We start from the raw sequence: 16,782 nt of genomic DNA on the forward strand, positions 1-16,782 counted from the left end.
CATCGCAAACAGAAAGCTCCACTCCACCTGATCAAATGCCTTCTCTGCATCCAGCGCCATCACCAACACCTCCAACTCCTTCCTTCTTCTGGAGAAAGCAGCACATTAACAGATGCCGCACATTAGATGACAACTGTCTACCATTCACGAACCCGTCTGCTCTTCCCCAATCACCTTCGGGAGTCATTCCTCCAACCTGAGCACCAACACTTTGCCGGAATCCTGGCATCCACATTCAATAATGATATTTGCCTGTACAACCCACACTCCATTGGGTCCTTAACCTTTTTCAACAGCAGAGAAATGGATGCCTGTCCCATTGTCTCTGGAAGTACCCCCCTTGCCACCACGTCCTCTAACATCACCACCAGCAGTGGCGCCAACTTATCCAGAAACTTCTTGTAAAACTCCACCGGGAAGCCATCTGGTCCCGGTGCCTTGCCCGTCTGCATCTTCCTCCACCTCCACAGACTCCTCCAATCCTGCCCTCTCCTCTGCTCCCACCTCAGGACACTCCACCCACCCCAGAAACTCCCTCATGCCCAACTCACCCTCCAGAGGCTCCAACATATACAGATTCTTATAAAACTCTTCAAACACCTTATTCACTTGTTCTGGCACCACCACCAACTCCCCTGTCCTGTCCCAGACCCAAACAAGCTCTCTCGCCGCTGCCTGCCGGTGGAGCTGGCCTGCCAACAAGCGGCTGGCCTTCTCTCCATACAACCCCCTTCATCTGCCTTAATTACCGAATTGTCTTTCCAATGGTCAGGAGGTCAAACCTCGTCTGCAGCTCCTTCCTCCTCACCTCAAGATAAAGAGTCAAATCCTTCCTCTACAAGCACATTCTCCCTGTATTTGCGTGGGTTTCGCTCCCACAACCCAAATATGTGCAGGCTAGGTGGATTGGCCATGCTAAATTGCCCTTAATTGGAAAAAATGAATTGGATACACTACATTTATCAAATAAATCCTCTGCATACCTTCCATCCACCTCTAAAATTTCCTCCACCAACTGTTGCCACTCCTCTCTTGCTTCATGTCCAGCTATGCATTTAACGAGATAACCTTACCCCTCACTACTGCTTTCAACGCTTCCCACACCACTGACGGCAACACCTCTCCATCCCTATTAAATCCTACATATTCCTCAATCACCCTTCCCATTTTAGTGCAAACATTTGGGTGTGCCAACAGCCCCACATCCAACCCCCAGGCAGGCCTCTATGTCGGCCCCTTCTTCAGGACCACATCCACCCAATGTGGAGCAATGACAATTGCAGAATATTCTGCCTTCCTCACCCCGGCCAACAGTGCCTTTCCCATAAAAAGTCTATCCTCTAATACACATTGTGTATTGGTGAAAAGAAAGAATACTCCCTCTCCCGCAGGTGCAAAAACCTCCACGGGACCATCTCCAGGGATTTCCCTCATAAACACAGCCAACACTTCTGCCCTCCGCCGAGGGGGACAGCAAATGCGGCATAGACCTATCTACCTTCGGATTCAGCACTGTATTCCAATCCCCTCCCAGTATTATCTGGTGCGTATCCACATTTGGTATGGAAGTCAACATCTTCTTCATGAATCCTACTGTGTCCCAATTCGGTAACCAGCACCACCAACCTCCCGTCCAAAGCACCGGTTACTGCTACATACCTACCCCCCCCCCCCCCCCGCCCCCCCTCCGATCCACCACCTCCTTCTCCATCTGGAACCTCACCAGTATTGCCACCCCTTGGGTCCTGCCATTAAAGCCTGAGTGGAACACCTGACTTACCCAACCTTTCCGCAGCCTCACCTTTTCCTTCACCCTCAGATAGGTCTCTTGCAGAAGCATCACTTCGGCTTTCAAACTCTTCAAATGTGAGAGAACTCTCACTCGCCTCACCTGTCTCCCCAACCCTCGCACGCTGCATGTCACCACCTGGACCGGGGATCTCTCATCCCCCACCCGTCCTGTCAGTCATAACCACTACTCCTGGCCCCGCCCAGCAAGCGGTACCCAGCTCTACCCCTAGTCAGCCTCCTGCCCCTGTCCCCTTCACTGAAACCCCCCAGCCACTTCCTCTTGAAACTACCTCACCCAGTATCACCCCCACCCACCCACCATTCACCACTCCCAGGCCCATCGAGAGCTGTCCATACAGATTCCGATAGCCACGGCCCCTCCTCCCACCTTGCTCCTGTTCACTTGCCAACGTGTGTCTGCTGCTGCGGTATTCCCCTCCCCAACATTATAAAAACAAACCAATACCCTAGCTCCCCACATAAATACTTTTTAATGTTAAAATGATTTTATGGGATAGCTCTTATTCACAGGTTTATCGACTCACTCAATGTCCTCTCTGCCCACTGTTGTGATTAGCAATGCAGGCACAGAGGGGTAGAAAAAAGTATTACTGAACTGTACAGACACCGCCAGCTGTGTGTGAACAATCTTGTGCGCACAGTGTGTGTCTGTCGCTTCAGGCAGCGCAATATGTTCCTCAAGGAGTTTCGGGCTTTCCCTCAACTATTGTGCAAAGCATGTGGAAGGAACCAGCACAGCCTCCAATTCTGCATTAAAAACCAAAAATGCTGCAAATACTCAGTTGGCACGGCAATAGGTGATCAAATGTTAACTCGGTTTCTCCCGCAACACGTATTGTTTAGCCTGCTGAATATTTCCAACATTTTCTGTTTTTAATGCAAAATTCCAATATCTGCATTACTCTACCCATGCAAAAGGCAACTGGGTTTGTAATTCAGTAGTCTGAAATGGTGTTGATTTGTTATGTTCTAGGTGTAACAAAGAACAAAGAAATGTACAGCACAGGAACAGGCCCTTCGGCCCTCCAAGCCCGTGCCGACCATGCTGCCCGACTAAACTACAATCTTCTACACTTCCTGGGTCCGTATCCTTCTATTCCCATCCTATTCATATATTTGTCAAGATGCCCCTTAAATGTCCCTATCGTCCCTGCTTCCACTACCTCCTCCGGTAGCGAGTTCCAGGCACCCACTACCCTCTGCGTAAAAAACTTGCCTCGTACATCTACTCTAAACCTTGCCCCTCTCACCTTAAACCTATGCCCCCTAGTAATTGACCCCTCTACCCTGGGGAAAAGCCTCTGACTATCCACTCTGTCTATGCCCCTCATAATTTTGTATACCTCTATCAGGTCTCCCCTCAACCTCCTTCGTTCCAGTGAGAACAGACCGAGTTTATTCAACCGCTCCTCATAGCTAATGCCCTCCATACCAGGCAACATTCTGGTAAATCTCTTCTGCACCCTCTCTAAAGCCTCCACATCCTTCTGGTAGTGTGGCGACCAGAATTGAACACTATACTCCAAGTGTGGCCTAACTAAGGTTCTATACAGCTGCAACATGACTTGCCAATTCTTATACTCAATGCCCCGGCAATGAAGGCAAGCATGCCGTATGCCTTCTTGACTACCTTCTCCACCTGTGTTGCCCCTTTCAATGACCTGTGGACCTGTACTCCTAGATCTCTTTGACTTTCAATACTCTTGAGGGTTCTACCATTCACTGTATATTCCCTACCTGCATTAGACCTTCCAAAATGCATTACCTCACATTTGTCCGGATTAAACTCCATCTGCCATCTCTCCGCCCAAGTCTCCAGACAATCTAAATACTGCTGTATCCTCCGACAGTCCTCATCGCTATCCGCAATTCAACCAACCTTTGTGTCGTCTGCAAACTTACTAATCAGACCAGTTACATTTTCCTCCAAATCATTTATATATACTACAAAGAGCAACGGTCCCAGCACTGATCCCTGTGGAACACCACTGGTCACAGCCCTCCAATTAGAAAAGCATCCCTCCATTGCTACTCTCTGCCTTCTATGGCCTAGCCAGTTCTGTATCCACCTTGCCAGCTCACCCCTGATCCCGTGTGACTTCACCTTTTGTACTAGTCTACCATGAGGGACCTTGTCAAAGGTCTTATTGAAGTCCATATAGACAACATCTACCGCCCTACCTGCATCAATCATCTTAGTGACCTCCTCGAAAAACTCTATCAAGTTAGTGAGACACGACCTCCCCTTCACAAAACCGTGCTGCCTCTCACTAATACGTCCATTTGCTTCCAAATGGGAGTAGATCCTGTCTCGAAGAATTCTCTCCAGTAATTTCCCTACCACTGAAGTAAGGCTCACCGGCCTGTAGTTCCCGGGATTATCCTTGCTACCCTTCTTAAACAGAGGAACAACATTGGCTATTCTCCAGTGCTCCGGGACATCCCCTGAAGACAGCGAGGATCCAAAGATTTCTGTCAAGGCCTCAGCAATTTCCTCTCCAGCCTCCTTCAGTTCTGGGGTAGATCCCATCAGGCCCTGGGGACTTATCTACCTTAATATTTTTTAAGACACCCAACACCTCGTCTTTTTGGATCACAATGTGACCCAGGCTATCTACACCCCCTTCTCCAGACTCAACATCTACCAATTCCTTCTCTTTGGTGAATACTGATGCAAAGTATTCATTTAGTACCTCGCCCATTTCCTCTGGCTCCACACATAGATTCCCTTGCCTATCCTTCAGTGGGCCAACCCTTTCCCTGGCTACCCTCTTGCTTTTTATGTACGTGTAAAAAGCCTTGGGATTTTCCTTAACCCTATTTGCCAATGACTTTTCGTGACCCCTTCTAGCCCTCCTGACTCCTTGCTTAAGTTCCTTCCTACTTTCCTTATATTCCACGCAGGCTTCGTCTGTTCCCAGCCTTTTAGCCCTGACAAATGCCTCCTTTTTCTTTTTGACGAGGCCTACAATATCTCTCGTCATCCAAGGTTCCTGAAAATTGCAGTATTTATCTTTCTTCCTCACAGGAACATGCCGGTCCTGTATTCCTTTCAACTGCCACTTGAAAGCCTCCCACATGTCAGATGTTGATTTGCCCTCAAACATCCGCCCCCAATCTATGTTCTTCAGTTCCTGCCTAATATTGTTATAATTAGCCTTCCCCCAATTTAGCACATTCATCCTCGGACCACTCTTATCCTTGTCCACCAGTACTTTAAAACTTACTGAATTGTGGTCACTGTTACCGAAATGCTCCCCTACTGAAACATCTACCACCTGGCCGGGCTCATTCCCCAATACCAGGTCCAGTACCGCCCCTTCCCTAGTTGGACTGTCTACATATTGTTTTAAGAAGCCCTCCTGGATGCGCCTTACAAACTCCGCCCCGTCTAAGCCCCTGGCACTAAGTGAGTCCCAGTCAATATTGGGGAAGTTGAAGTCTCCCATCACCACAACCCTGTTGTTTTTACTCTTTTCCAAAATCTGTCTACCTATCTGCTCCTCTATCTCCCGCTGGCTGTTGGGAGGCCTGTAGTATACCCCCAACATTGTGACTGCACCCTTCTTATTCCTGATCTCTACCCATATAGCCTCACTGCCCTCTGAGGTGTCCTCTCGCAGTACAGCTGTGATATTCTCCCGAACAAGTAGCGCAACTCCGCCTCCCCTTTTACATCCTTTAACATAAGTGGCTTCCTTGTGGTGCACTTGACAAAGGAAGGTTTAGTCATGGAGATAACTTCAACACGTTTATTAAACTATTTACACTTCTATTACTCGGGTTCGACACTACTGCTAATCCTATTATAGCTACCCAGGCTGACTAACCAGTTGCTGCAATCCACGTGGTGGGTATAATATTGAATCAACCCTGTGTCTATACTCACTGACTGTCTCCACTAGAAAGAGGCAGATCATGTGTGTGATGTCCTTTATATATGGGTTGGTGTAATGTCCTCCTGTGGTGGGGTCACCTCTGTGTGTATCGTGAATGTCCATTGGTCGTGTCCTATCTAACTGATCTATTGGTTGAGTGTGTGTGAGAGATGTTTCTGGTGCTGCCTCTAGTGTCTAGCTAGCCTACATGCATTTACATTGATGCACATCACCACAGGAGTTAATTCCTCCAGATAGCCATTTAACAAGTTCAATTAATAACTTATTTATAGCACAATGCTTTATGTCTAACAGTGCTTCCCGTCTCTGATCACCATTCGAGAGCAGTGTCATTACTGAATTCTCCACCATCGGCATCCTGGGTGTGACCATTGGCCTGAAACCTAACAGGAGGAGCCACGTAAATACTGTGGCTACAAGAGCAGGTTAGAGGCTGGGAATTTTGCAGTGAAGAATGCAGATCGAACAACAACCAAGAAGCTCCATATCATCAAGGGCAGACTTCTCCAACTTCTTCGGGTCAGGAGCTACATTTCAATTTATTTCTCACTCAAGGGGCCAATGAACCTATTTTGACAAGATAAGGTTTCACACAACATTACACATTAGATATGAAATTTTAAAAAATCAATGTCAAAGCAAAAAATTGATCATTTCAAAATAAGAGTAATTTTTTAAAATGCCCATTGTGCGAAACAGCAGAGTTCACCAACAAAACCTTTTTTTTGCCTTTTCACTTAAGAAGCAGCTAGAAAGGGACAGATGAGGCCCCAGGGTCACGAGGGAAGGGGTGAGACCTGAGCAAAGGAGTTGGGTTTAACTAATACTGACCTTGCGTCCGCCTCTGGTGGCGCACACTCTGAGCTGGCCTCGGCGGAATTCATATGAAAGCTGAGGTCGGAAGCAGGTTTACTTCCCCCTGGGTTTTCCTCTTCTCCTGATCTACTTTGTGGATAGGCTTTTGGGGGAGGGGGGAGGAGGGAGGCAGGGTGTATCTGGCTCATACCCAGTATCAGGGTTCTTCCTCTCTCACCCCCACACACAACACAGGTGTATAATCTGAATTGTAATTTTGTCCCTAATGAAAATGGGGATTAACAGTAATGAAAGTATTTGTTACTTGAAGGATGAGAGAACCGGAGACCTGAGGACCAACAGTTCAAAATGTACATTAAAGCAGGTGTCACATTTTTAATTTGTTGCCAAGTTGAAATGTTTTGAAATCAATAAATTACATATTAACATAAAAGATAGGAGAGGAGGCCATTCGGCCCATCGAGCCTGCTCTGCCATTCATTAGGATCATTGCTGATTATCCAACTCAATAGCCTAATCCCACTTTCCCCACATATCCTTTGATCCCTTTGCTCCAAGTGTTATATCTAATTCTTCTTGGAAACATACAATGTTTTGGCCTCAAAACATGTTTTGGTAACAAATTCCACAGGCTTACCACTCTCTGGGTGAAGAAATTTCTCCTCATCTCTGTCCTAAATGATCTACCCCTTATCCTCAGACTGTGATCCCTGGTTCTGGACACACCCACCATCGGGAACATCCTTCCTGCATCTAACCTGTCCAGTCCTGTTAAAATGTTATCCTTTCTATGAGATCCCCCCTCATTCTTCTGAACTCCAGCAAATACTGAAAGAGGCTAGAGATGAAATTGCTGAGGCCTTGACAGAAATCTTTGGATCCTCACTGTCTTCAGGTGATGTCCCAGGGGACTGGAGAATAGCCAATGTTGTTCCTCTGTTTAAGAAGGATAGCAAGGATAATCCAGGGAACTACAGGCCGGTGAGCCTTACGTCAGTGGTAGGGAAATTACTGGAGAGAATTCTTCGAGACAGGATCTACTCCCATTTGGAAGCAAATGGACGTATTAGTGAGAGGCAGCATGGTTTTGTGAAGGGGAGGTCGTGTTTCACTAACTTGATAGAGTTTTTCGAGGAGGTCACAAAGATGATTGATGCAGGTCGGCCAGTGGATGTTGTCTATATGGACTTCAGTAAGGCCTTTGACAAGGTCCCTCATGGTAGACTAGTACAGAAGGTGAAGTCACACGGGATCAGGGGTGAACTGGCAAGGTGGATACAGAACTGGCTAGGTCATAGAAGGCAGAGGGTAGCAATGGAAGGGTGCTTTTCTAATTGGAGGGCTGTGACTAGTGGTGTTCCACAGGGATCAGTGCTGGGACCTTTGCTGTTTGTAGCATATATAAATGATTTGGAGGAAAATGTAACTGGTCTGATTAGTAAGTTTGCAGATGACACAAAGATTGGTGGAATTGCGGATAGCGATGAGGACTGTCAGAGGATACAGCAGGATTTATATTGTTTGGAGACTTGGGCGGAGAGATGGCAGATAGAGTTTAATCCGAATATGTGAGGTAATGCATTTTGGAAGGTCTAATGCAGGTAGGGAATATACAGTGAATGGTAGAACCCTCAAGAGTATTGAAAGTCAGAGAGATCTAAGTGTACAGGTCCACAGGTCACTGAAAGGGGCAACACAGGTGGAGAAGGTAGTCAAGAAGGCATACGGCATGCTTGCCTTCATTGGCCGGGGCATTGAGTATAAGAATTGGCAAGTCATGTTGCAGCTGTATAGAACCTTAGTTAGGCCACACTTGGAGTATAGTGTTCAATTCTGGTTGCCACACTACCAGAAGGATGTAGAGGCTTTAGAGAGGGTGCAGAAGAGATTTACCAGAATGTTGCCTGGTATGGAGGGCATTAGCTATGAGGAGCGGTTGAATAAACTCGGTTTGTTCTCACTGGAACGATGGAGGTTGAGGGTTGACCTGATAAGAGGTCTACAAAATTATGAGGGGCATAGACAGAGTGGATAGTCAGAGGCTTTTTCCCAGGGTAGAGGGGTCAATTACTAGGGGGCATAGGTTTATGGTGCGAGGGGCAAGGTTTAGAGGAGATGTACGAGGCAAGTTTTTTTACACAGAGGGTAGTGGGTGCCTGGAACTCGCTGCCAGCGGAGGTGGTGGAAGCAGGGACGATAGTGACATTTAAGGGGCATCTTGACAAATACATGAATAGGATGGGAATAGAGGGATATGGACTCCGGAAGTGTAGAAGATTGTAGTTTAGTTGGGCAGCATGGTCGGCACGGCTTGGAGGGCCGAAGGGCCTGTTCCTGTGCTGTAGTTTTCTTTGTACAATCCTAACCGATTCAATCTCTGCTGGTACGTCAGTTCCACCAACGCAGGAATACGTCTGGTAAACCTTTGCTGCACTCCCTCTATAGCTAGAACATCCTTCCTCAGATGAGATTAAAACTGCACACAATATTCCAGGTGTGGCCTCACGTTTTGAAACGCAGCTACTGTGTTTTTTGTAGTTTATCTTGTGGCCTAATCTGAACTGGGAAGGTTTCCCTCTATGCGTGAGTGACTTAGGTTTAACTTGGGTAGGTTTTTCAAAACTGCTTTATTTACACTGTGTACATGATAAGCTAGGAGGCAAGTATATCTCTCTTGTTATAGACTATTCCATTTCCCTAACAATTTACAGCACAACACTACTGATATCATTGTTGATACATATTGTTACAACACCCTCCCAACTCCCCTCCCCCATCCCCAGGTGAAATTCCCCAAAAGTTGTTGATCCAGGTAAGAACCCTCAACTTGTGACCATCTGACTGGGATACCCCCCAAATGAGTACAAACCTGGGTGCGGAGGGATGGCTGGCTCTGTGTCTTTATTCAACCCCATCTGCTGGCAGAAACAAGGTTTAATCTAACAACAAATAATCTTTATTATTGTCACAAGTAGGTTTACATTAACACTGCAATGAAGTTACTGTGAAGGTTCCCTTCCCCATGGGCATCTTTCCCAGACGCAATAGTTATGTTTAAAAAGGAACCGATTTATTTAGGCTTCCTTCAGTTAGAGACAAAAACAGAAAATACTGCACCATCTCAGCAGGTCTGACAGCATCGGTGGAGAGAGAAAGGAGCTAACGTTGAGAGTCTGGATGACTCTTTGTCAAAGCTGAAGAAAACTGGATTTATACTGTTGTGGGGAGGGGGAGAGGGGTTGCTTAGAGTAATGGGGCCGGATAAGGAGCCAGCGATAGGTGGAAATTGACAAATATGTTGTCGACAAAAAGACCAAGGGAAGGTAAATGGGGGTGATTAAGGATAAGAAGGGTGCAGATAGTGGCACATTAAGAGATCGGTGGGAGGCTGTGGGGTGCGCCGATGGGAGGGAGGGTGGGATTGGTGGTGGGTGTGTGTGTGTGGATCCAGCGGGCCAGGTCCCGTAGGGAGACCGTATCCTGTCGGCCATCGGGGTACGCCATGTAGACGTACTGAGGGTTAATGTGGAGGAGATGGACCCTCTCCACCAATGGGTCCGACTTGTGCACCCGCAAGTGTTTGCGGAGCAGAATGGGTCCAGGAGCTGCCAGCCAGGTTGGGAGCGAGATTCCGGAGGAGGACTTCCTAGGGAAGACGAGACTTTCGTGAGATGTTTGGTTGGTCGTGGTACACAGCAGTAACCATATGGAGTGGAGGGCATCCGGGAGGACCTCCTGCCAACGGGAGACTGGGAGATTCCTGGACCGTAGGACCAGTAGGACGGTCTTCCAGACCGTTCCGTTCTCCCTCTCTACTTGTCCGTTTCCCCAGGGGTTGTAACTGGTCATCCTGCTTGAGGCAATGCCCTTGCAGAGCAGGAATTGATGCAGTTCATTGCTCATAAAGGAGGACCCCCTATCGCTGTGTATGTAGGCGGGGAAACCGAACAGTGTAAAGATACTGTGGAGGGCTTTTATGACGGTGGCTGCGGTCATGTCGGGGCAGGGAATGGCGAATGGGAACCGGGAGTACTCGTCAATCACGTTCAGGAAGTACGTGTTGCGGTCGGTGGAGGGGAGGGGCCCTTTGAAGTCCATACTGAGGCATTCAAAGGGACGGGAAGCCTTTATCAGGTGCGCTTTCTCTAGCCTGTAGAAGTGCGGCTTGCACTCCGCGCAGATTTGGCAGTTCCGGGTGGCTGTCCTGTAGGGCAGGTTGCGGGTTTTAATGAAATGGAAGAATCGAGTGACCCCCGGGTGGCAGAGGTCCTCGTGGAGGGCTCGGAGGCGGTCCACCTGTGCGTTGGCACATGTGCCGTGGGATAGGGCATCAGGAGGCTCGTTTAGCTTCCCGGGACGATACAAGTTCTCATAGTTGTAGGTGGAGAGTTCGATCCTCCACCGTAAGATCTTGTCGTTCTTTATCTTGCCCCGCTGTGCATTATCGACATGAAGGCCACTGACCGTTGGTCAGTGAGGAGAGTGAATCTCCTGCCAGCCAGGTAATGCCTCCAATGCCACACAGCTTCTACTATGGCCTGGGCCCTCCTTTTCAACTGAGGAATGGTGGAGTTCTGAAGCGTGGAGGGTGTGTGAGAAGAAGGCCACGGGTCTGCCTGCTTGGTTGAGGGTGGCCGCCAGAGCTACGTCGGACGCTCTTGACTTGGAAGGGGAGGGACTCGTCAATGGCATGCATCGTGGCCTTTGTGATGTCCGCTTTGATGCGGCTGAAGGCCTGGCGGGCCTCTGTCGACAGGGGAAAAACCGTGGATTGGATTAGTGGGCGGGCCTTGTCCGCACAGTTGGGGACCCACTGGGCATAATAAGAGAAAATTCCCAGGCAGCGTTTCAGGGCCTTGGAGCAGTGAGGGAGGGGGAACTCCATGAGTGGGCGCATGCGTTCAGGGTCTGGGCCTATAACTCCATCATGCACTATGTAGCCGAGGATGGCTAGACGGTCGGTGCTGAACATGCATTTATCCTTGTTATATGTGAGATTAAGTATTTTTGCGGTATGGAGGAATTTTCGGAGGCTGGTGTCGTGGCCCTGCTGGTCGTGGCCGCAGATGTGACATTATCGAGGTACAGAAACGTGGCCCGCAAACCGTGCCGGTCCATCTCGCATTGGAAGACCGAGACTCCATTAGTGACACCGAAGGGAACCCTTAGGAAGTGGTAGAGCCGCTCATCTGCTTCGAAAGCAGTGTACTTGCGGTCGCCCGGGCGGATGTGGAGCTGGTGGTAGGCGGACTTTAGATCCACCGTGGAAAATACCTTGTATTGTGCGATCCTGTTGACCAGATCGGATATACGGAGGAGAGTGTATGCGTCAAGCTGCGTATAACTGTTGATGGTCTGGCTATAATCGATGACCATCCTATGCTTCTCCCCGGTCTTTACAACCACTACTTGAGCTCTCCAGTGTTGCTAGCCTCAATCACTCCTTCCCTCAGTAATCGCTGGACCTCCGACCTAATAAAGGTCCGGTCCTGGGCACTGTACCGTCCACTCCTGGTGGCGACGGGTTTGCAATCCGGGTGAGGTTCGCAAACAGGGAAGGCGGATCGACCTTGAGGGTCGCAAGGCTGCAGACAGTGAGGGGGGTATCGGGCCGCCAAATTAAAAGGTTAAGCTTTGGAGGTTGCATTGAAAATCTAACCCTAGGAGTGTGGCAGCGCAGAAGGATGTAGAGCAGTTGATTTTTAAACTCCCTTCCCTGAACCGTGAGGTTTGCTATGCAGAACCCCTTGATCTCCACTGAATGAGACCCGGAGGCCAGAGAGATTTTTGGTTAACTGGGTGAACGGGGAGAGAACAGCGCCTTACCGTGTTGGGGTGTATGAAGCTCTCCGTGCTCCCAGAGTCGATCAGACAGGACGTTTCATGTCCATTGATGAGCACGGTCGTCATTGCAGTCGAGAGTGTTCGGGGCCCGAGACTGGTCCAGGGTCACCGAGGTTAGTCGTGGCAGAAGTTGGATATCCTCCTCGGGCGGTGTGTGGTCATCCGAGTCAGGGTCCTGAGAGTCCAGCCAAGATGGCAGCGCCCACTGGTCGCACATGGCTGGGGGCACACAAGATGGCGGCGCCCATCCATCACACGTGGTGTCCAAGAGACCAGATAGCGGTGCCCGGAGGCCACACGTGGCCCTGAAAGAGGGAGATGGCGGCGCCCGCTGGCCGCACATGGCCCATGGAGAGGGTTGTGGTGGCGGTCCCGATTTGCCTCCGGAAACCGCAGCAACCGCCCGGGCCTGGCATACCGCCACGAAGTGGCCCTTTTTGCCGCATCCTTTGCAGAGGGATGAGCGGGCCGGACAGCGCTGTCGGGGGTGCTTGGCTTGCCCGCAAAAATAGCAGCGGGGCCCCCCGGCAGTCTTGCAGCACAAGCTTGTGGGGGGATGCATCGGAGTCGGTCGCGGGGGGGGGGTTCCACGCTGCCCAAGGGGCTGCCACGCGGTCGGGGACGTAAGCGCGGGCGTTTCGGGAGGCCAAATCCAGGGAGCTAGCAAGGGCCCGTGCCTATTGAGGCCTAGTGTCTCTTTCTCAAGCAATCGCTGGCGGATTTGGGAGGACAGCATACCTGCAACAAATGCGTTCCGGATCAAAAGTTGTGTGTGGTCGCTGGCCGAAACTTGCGGGCAGTTACAGTTCCTCCCCAACACCAGGAATGCATGGTAGAACTCCTCTAGCTATTCCCCAGGGATTTTTCGCCTCGTCGCTAGTAGCTGTCGAGCGTAGACCTGGTTTACAGGGCGAATATAGTGTCCTTTCAGCAGATTCATTGCAGCCTCTAAATCGTCCGCGTCCTCGATGAGAGTGTAGATCTCTGGGCTCACCCTCGAGTGCAGAACTTGTATTTTCTGGTCCTCCTTGGGTGTAATTGTAGCCGTCCTGAGATATCCATTGAAACACGCCAGCCAGTGCTTGAAGGTTGCCGCTGAGTTTGTTGCGTGGGGGCTGAATTGCAGACAATCCGGCTTGATTCGCAGCCCCATCCTTTAAAATATAGTGTAATAAATTGATGTTCGATCAATAACTCCAGAAGCGAGATTGGAGACAATTGAAGGCTTTATGACACTAGATGTTTCCCCCAGCAGCGCAGGTACAGAAGGCAGCTGCTGGTGCGACACGGGCTCTTATACTCCACCTTACTGGGCGGAACCAGCAGGCAGGCTTAACCAATGAAAACAGTACCTTCTACACCAATGGTCTTACAGCATTACAATGTACTGTAATCCCTCTAATACCGACTACCACATTAGTATATCTATTTTTTTTGAGGCTGTAATCATACTGTCATTTACTCATTGTTCTGAAGCATTCGCTGCTTTGCACAGCTGTACAAATAACTCTACAGCTCAGTCCACTAATTTGACTCCATGGCACACTATGGTAGGGTAGATATTCTGGGCAGGTGTGCGCTTGAAACCGGAATGCAGATTTAGAAGCACCAATATTAACTCAGGTTTCCCAGCATTTGGGTGACAAATGTTGAGTCACTGGGATTGAACACCTGGACTCTTAAAACAGCACATTAAAACACTGTATTCTATGTTGAGAAAAGGTTTGTTATTTCAGTACTTACGTGCACATCATTTGGTCTGAAGTGGGCTTGGTCAATATCTATGGAATTGTTGGGTGGAAAAGGCACAGAATCACAAACACTTGACAAAACACATCCAACATATGGTTCTACCAATAGATTTGACCTGTTATATTCTGTCAAAAGATTGCATGGTGTTGGAACCTGCTGCTAGGAAGTACACAAAGGTAACTCAATAACTTTGTCCTTAATGTCCCGTTCCTTTTTTGAGTGGAGTTCTAACATCCTTACACTCATGGAAGCGAGAATACCTTCCTGCACATTCCAAGGTAAAAATAATTGGTTCTTCATAGAGACCTGTCAAAATCTAAGAAAAAAACTAATGTGTCACTGGTACTGTTGATAAGGTAATAAAAGAGACAAATCATCGGACTGTTGATATAACCTAAGGGCAGATTTTTAACAGCCAACGTTCTTAAAATTCATTTATGGGATGTGTTCGTCGCTTAGGCCAGCATTTATAGCCCATCCCTAGGTGAGATCGGTACAGGTGTAAATGCCCCCAAACTGATGTCAGAATTTTTCCAGAACACAATGCCTCCCCCTTCCAGGTTTGACCTGTCCAGGATTGCAGGTGAGTGGTAGGCTCCATCCAGCTGTTGGGCAAGCCTTTACAGAAATTATAGAATCACTACAATGCAGGAAGCCATTCGGCCCATCAAGTCCACACCAACCCTCTGGAAGGGTACCCTGCCTAGGGTCAGGCCTCCACCCTATCCCCTTAACCTAGTGACCACACCTAACCTAACATCTAACCTATTGTCACTAAAAGGGGTCAATTGGGGAATAGATCATGGCCAATCCACCTAACCGGCACAATTTTGGAATGTGGGAGGAAACGGGATGCACCTGGAGGAAACCCACGCAAACACAGGGAGAACGTGCAGACTCCACAGTCACTAGAGGCCAGAATTGAACCCGGCTCCCTGGAGCTGTGAGGCAGTAGTGCTAACCACTGTGCTGCCCCATAATATGCAAGCAGGTAATTGACTTTAATTTAACCCTGTGTTGTTGCTTTAACAGATTTCCCAAGCTCTCTGCATAAAGCCAGGGTCAATGAGCCGATGGCACAGTGGAGTGTTTCTTCAGTGAACCGGACAGGCGGAGAAGCCTTCAAACAATGATACTAATAAGCTCCAAGCCCTGCTTTGGTGAGAGTCTGGTGCTCAAAGCAATTCACAATGTGTTCTTACTGCTTTATAGGTAACTTCCAACTTCTTGGAAGTAAGTTCATTTATCTGGCACTTCTTGATCTGCACTTGCTGCTGCCAGCCTTCATTGTGATATGGGGGCAGCTTTAATTTGCTCACTGATTTGGAAATAAAGGAGCAGCACAAAAACCCACATGGAATGATACCAACCACAACACTGGTTGCCTTCTCCTCAATCATGGACATACAGATCTACTTCAAAGGAGGCAAGGCCCCCAACATGGGATCGACATAGCTTTCAACATGTGTGAGCATCAGTGCCTCGGAATGCTTAGGTTATCACAGCAGGTAATTGCTCAACATCTGCAACCTTGTGGAATAAGTTCTCCTTCCCAGAAAACCATGTAGGAATGCATTGCTAACGGGCTTCAAGGTGGCTATCACTGGAATCGAGCCAACTAACTTTGGTCTCTTGGGTTCTGCAGCAAGATGAGCAGATAAGAAACAAATACCCAGGGAACAGCCTTCCCAGATCTCCTTTCCATTCCTAAGGTGGCTGAAGTTTCAAGAATCAATGTTTTGTTTAACCATTCTGACCTCTGCCATGGTATCGTTAACTATAAATAGCTTCCGTTGACAGATTGAGTGGGTCATCCTGCCCACCTTCTCTGGTTGGGAAACCTGGAAGCGAAGTGCTAATGCCAGCCTGAGTTAATGAGCCACAGCAACATCCACTTAAATTACAAATAAGTTCCTCATTGCTATGGTTTCTCTGCTGTGTAGTTATTGTGCTGGGAGATTCCACTCTGAATCTCTGAGTCATGTCAGAGTATATTTTTTTACTTTATCCAAGGCCAGAATTGAACCTGGGTCCTTGGCACTGTACTGTGAGGATGGAGTGCTAACCACTGTGCACCGTGCTACCTTAAACTGGGACAGTGTAAACAGTAAAAAATTGACTTTTGATAGCAAAATTGAAAAAATTATCCTCCCAACATTTGTTTAACCCACTGTTTTCCTTTCATAATTTTTAATTTAATTTTGCCACTTAGGTCAATCAGTATTTAGCTATTTAGAGTGCAAGTATTCTGTGCAATGTTATTTTTATTTCACAATTTATTGAATGTACAGTTGTTTAATAATCAGTGCCCAAGAACATGCTGTCTTTGAGAGATTTTCCAATTAACTGGTGTTAGTGTACAGTATCAGCAACAAGGAAACATCAATGACTTGCCTTGCTAGCTTATTCTCTTGCTGTCAGAGGCAGATGCATTACCTGAAAAGCGATAAATAACAGATAATTCTATTTGGTTCTACTTCAAAACTATGTATTTTATCAACCTAGACGACACCAACATTTCAACAGTTGCACAAATCTAGCTCCTGTAATGGTACCTATTGAAAATACTTTAAGCTAGATGTGCCGGATTTCATCTGATAAAGCAATGCATAATTTTACTTTGGAGAAAACTATCTTCATCTTCCAGAAATGTATGATG

The 16,782-nt window shown here is 48.1% G+C and overlaps 1 long non-coding RNA gene across 1 annotated transcript; it reads right to left on the minus strand.

Moving 5' to 3' along the window:
- Window positions 1-5,978: 5,978 nt before the first annotated feature.
- Window positions 5,979-14,154, minus strand: LOC140392935 (uncharacterized). Its single transcript, XR_011935455.1, has 3 exons — window positions 14,115-14,154; window positions 9,397-9,442; window positions 5,979-6,278 (listed from the first exon to the last, which is right to left on the minus strand). It is a non-coding gene; the product is annotated as an uncharacterized lncRNA (long non-coding RNA).
- Between the last annotated feature and the right edge of the window lie 2,628 nt (window positions 14,155-16,782).

The sequence above is a fragment of the Scyliorhinus torazame genome, chromosome 2, assembly GCF_047496885.1.
Source record: "Scyliorhinus torazame isolate Kashiwa2021f chromosome 2, sScyTor2.1, whole genome shotgun sequence".
In the NCBI taxonomy this organism is placed as follows: Eukaryota; Metazoa; Chordata; class Chondrichthyes; order Carcharhiniformes; family Scyliorhinidae; genus Scyliorhinus; species Scyliorhinus torazame.